The 4359-nt window shown below is 31.4% G+C and overlaps 1 long non-coding RNA gene across 1 annotated transcript; it reads left to right on the top strand.

Moving 5' to 3' along the window:
- The first annotated feature begins 200 nt into the window (after nt 1-200).
- Nucleotides 201-1533, top strand: LOC149775890 (uncharacterized). The gene is made up of 3 exons (XR_016416559.1): nt 201-282; nt 853-906; nt 1421-1533. It is a non-coding gene; the product is annotated as an uncharacterized LOC149775890 (long non-coding RNA).
- Nucleotides 1534-4359: the final 2826 nt, after the last annotated feature.

The following is a 4359-nucleotide window of genomic DNA, read 5'->3' as shown; positions in this document are numbered from 1 at the left end:
AAAAGGACTTTAAGAACAGCCCACTGAACATGCCTTTGTGCCTAATGCAGAAATTACCAGATAAAACTGTAAAGGTTGTAATAGGTACAGTTGATGTACTTAAAATATCTATTAAACTGAAAGCTTTAACATTTTTGCTTCATTCCTATCCCAGTGATAGCTTATTTGATAACATGTGGATTATAATTGTGTATCTATGCAGGAGGAAATGTCGTGTTGCACGTTATAGAGGCAAAAGAACAAAGTCTGCCAATACGAGCAAGAAGACGGAAATTGATGAATGTAAATGCAGCTATCTTTACTCTGTAACTTATCCTAATGATTTTTTTATCTTTTGTCTGTATTTGAATACATCCATATAAACCTATTTTGAAATCATGTTTGATCAATTTGTAAAGGTTTTCTGTGGACCCGGTATAAATAGTGGACAATGACAAATTATATATATATATATATATATATATATATATATATATATATATATATATATATATATTGATCATTATTTAACAATATTTAATAAATATGATGTGAATATTGTTAAATGTAAGATTCATGCAGCATTACATAACATACCAATAATGATGAGTATCTAACTCTCTTTTGAGGTGTAATTTCGTTAATGAGGTTAAAAAGTACTATATCATGACAATAATTAAGCAGCACAATTTCAGGTTGTATATTGTGTTACTACAGTTGCATTGATCATTTAAACAAAGATAGGTAACAAACTGAATAAAAATGGAAATGTCAATAACAGTAGCATGTTTTAAAATATTTTCATTTTTAGGCTGTACCCAGCTCATTCTATAAAATGGGCATGTTATGAGTAAAAGCATTGTTTCCTCTTAGGTTCAGGAAGAAAAGGAGCAAACACATGTAACCATGTGCCTGGATAACCATATGGTAAGATAAGATAGTATTGGAAGGTATATCTTCATGTATGGAACCTAGAAAAGATTCATGTGTGTTCCAAAAGCAAATCCTGGAAGTAACCTTTGTTTTTTTGGGCTCAAAAGTTATATGTTACACAGATCATTGTGTCAGTATTCCTAATAATTATGTGGGGATGTGATTGGCAACTCATTCATGTTTACGTTAGAGCTCTCACCATCTTCTTGATTTAGGGCCAGAATAAAATAAGGATTTATCTTGATATACAAGGCTTAAATTCAGATACAAAATAGTAAACTTTAAATTATATGTACAATACTTAGAATTTCAAGACAAAAGATGTTCATGATTTTTTGCCTCTGATTTTTATAGTTTGCCATCAAATGGAGAAGAAAAAAAATCATTGAAACTAAACATCATGTTTGGTTGCCTTTTAATGCTCTTCACAAGTGTGTCAAAGGATGCAGGCTATGTTTTGTTTGCATTTGCAAATGTTGGTATGCAGCTTTGATTTATTTATTGCTAGGTACCATGATGCTTAAACCACCTGGTCATCCTTGCCAATGAAATCACCCTTTGAAATTGTGCAAAAAAGCAGTCCTGTTTCTTGCATTCTAACCATGACGCCTGAGACAGTACAGAAAGGTATGCTACAATGTATTCATCACTTTGTAAATAGACTATCTCATTATTTTACACTGCCTTATATATATATATATATATATATATATATATATATATATATATATATATATATATATATATATATATATATATATATATATATATATATAATGTTTCTCTCAGGAAAGCATCCAGTAGTGAATGATCGAAAAATGTAACAAGCACATGTTCAAACATCTAAGAATTTAATTGTCAGAAAGTTATACCTAAACTATCTGAAATTTGTTTAAAGTATCTAAAGTTTTCAGTTGAAAAAGAGTATATTTCATTCCAAATGAAAGTATAGTCTTCAGTATTTAAGAGAGTCTCCATATTGAGGAAGAGATATTTTGATGCCTACTTTGGAAGGTGAGTACCACCTGCAGTATATAGTTAAATGTGTCAGTCTGAAGGTGTGGGCTATCAAAAGCAGTGTGGTTGAGTGAAATGTTATTCAAGTGAGCCTAATGGTCACGTGTTTAGTGTTAATGCATGTAATGTGTGCATTTGTGTTTCCAGGGCACAATGTATTTAAATGGGTTTTATTACATATATAATATATTAGAGGCAGATATTCTACAGAAAGAATTTTTGCAAGTATCTTTTCAGATCAAAGTTGTCAGAGGAAGGTTAATAGAATTTCCCACATAAAATGTGGGGTCAGTAAAGAAATCAGAAAACCATTTTACTTAGAGTCTAAAACTGAATTTAACAGATAGAAAATACCAAATATATTATAGTTTCATGAAGAAAGTAATCCAAATGTTCAGGGTATTTGATATTTTACAGATTTCAAGACAATTGCCAAATATATAATGGAGAATCACCAACAGCTTACCTTATAGCCTATTAATCTTGAGAAATGAAAGTTAACCTTTCTTAAAGGTCTGTAAATAGTCAGTGCAGTAGCCATCTTTATTTCAGCATTTTGAATATTTTCAAATCTAATGCATGGCAATAGGCTTTGCAGTTTTCTATGTATAATATTCTGGCATTGTTCATTGCTGAGCATAATTAATATGTTTTCAAACATTGTCATGTGAATAAAACTGTATATTGGTGTATTTGTATGAAAATCTGGTCTGGAGCTTTATTTTATTTTTTGCAGACATTGAAGAATTCATATCTCCTGATTCTGGACTTGCATTGTCATTTCCATGGTCAAACTTGTTAGAGATAACTCCATCATCTGGATTTGAGAGTTGTACAGGCACTTCTTATTTGTTTGAGAATGGTACAAGTCAGTGACATGTAGTTTTATATACAGAATCTGAAGATAATAATTTATTTACCACATATACTTGCATATAAGCCAAACAATTTAGGAAAAATTAAAAGCTGGAATAATTGGGCTCAGCTTATTCCCGGGCCAAGGTCTAAACTTAAAAATTTGTATGTTTGTTTTTTCACTACCATAATGGCTGTAATTCTTGTGACACTAGAAAATTATTTTTTTGTGTCCTGTGACTTATATGCATGTAAAAGAAATACATTTTTGGTGTCCAAACACTTTGCATGTGCATATTTTCTGATTTCTCCAACATGATTGTAAATAAAGGTAACCTTAAGACTTAATAATTCATGGGCTGGTTTGAGTTTACCTAGGACATCAGGCTCTACTATAATGAATAGTACTTACACAGCGCAAATCATGCTTAGGGTCACTTAAATCCCTGTTTATTCCCAAAAATATAAGATGCAGATTTTGCATTGTTCATTTTTTCTACCAAATTGCGTTCTTTCAGATCACATTTCAGCTAGATGTACATAGCTGTTTCATTTATTTTGAACCATGCGCTCATGAGTTACATTTTTTAGTGCAATAAGCAATCCTAAAAATTGAAGTAATCTTTATGAAACGGTACACATGTTTGATTGTGCAAGGCACATAGCCTGCAGTTATTCACATAACTGTTATGTTCATGAAAGAATGGTAATAATAAAGTCTAAAATTCTTAATGTAGATCCACTAAGATCATCATCAATCATTTTAGCTTTGTGTTTTGGATGAACAAAATCATAATTTTCTTCACTTTGGTTTAAGCTGCTTGTTTCAGTATCTCCTTTGTTTATAATTGGCAGATTTGTCCTTTTTTTTTGCAAAAGCAATCCAGGCCAGTTATTTGTTAAAACCCTGAAACTGGCTTGGGTTAAGAGGAAATTTTGACCAGCGACTATACCAGTACTTTGATGTGTAAATGCCTTTTACTCCATAATGTTAGCAAAGATTACCATAGCTGCATAAACAGGGTGTAAAGTTGCTTACATCAAAGCAAACTACAACTCAGATTTTACGGTATTACAATAATTTTCAAAGCATTATTTCTGAGACTTCATTATTATATTTTGGAGATAGTAATGTTTAGTGCAGTGGTGCCTATGATTCAAATCTAAGGGATGTACTTAATTTCAGCAGTATAAACTTCATTCAGCTCAAGCTTCAACCTTCAGTGTGCATGCAGTGGCGCCATTATGTAAATATGTTCCCTAGCCTAATCAAACACTATTGTTGTTCGTTATTGTCAAGAAGGGATCATATTTTAATAAGTTAGGTATTTACAATCACAAGGCAAAATAAAAAAGTAATTACTGGTGCATGATAGAAAATTCTAATGCAATAATGCATAAAGTCAAACAAGAATAAACTAGAGTCAGAAGGGAGAGGTACTCTTATGGCAATAACGCATAAAGTCAAACAAGAATAAACTAGAGTCAGAAGGGAGAGGTACTCTTACAGCAATAACGCATAAAGTCAAACAAGAATAAACTAGAGTCAGAAGGGAGAGATACTCTTATAGCAAT

This window comes from Sinohyriopsis cumingii, chromosome 19, assembly GCF_028554795.1.
Source record: "Sinohyriopsis cumingii isolate HCF-2022 chromosome 19, ASM2855479v2, whole genome shotgun sequence".
Taxonomy (NCBI): Eukaryota; Metazoa; Mollusca; class Bivalvia; order Unionida; family Unionidae; genus Sinohyriopsis; species Sinohyriopsis cumingii.
This window is presented reverse-complemented; position numbering and strand designations above follow the sequence as displayed.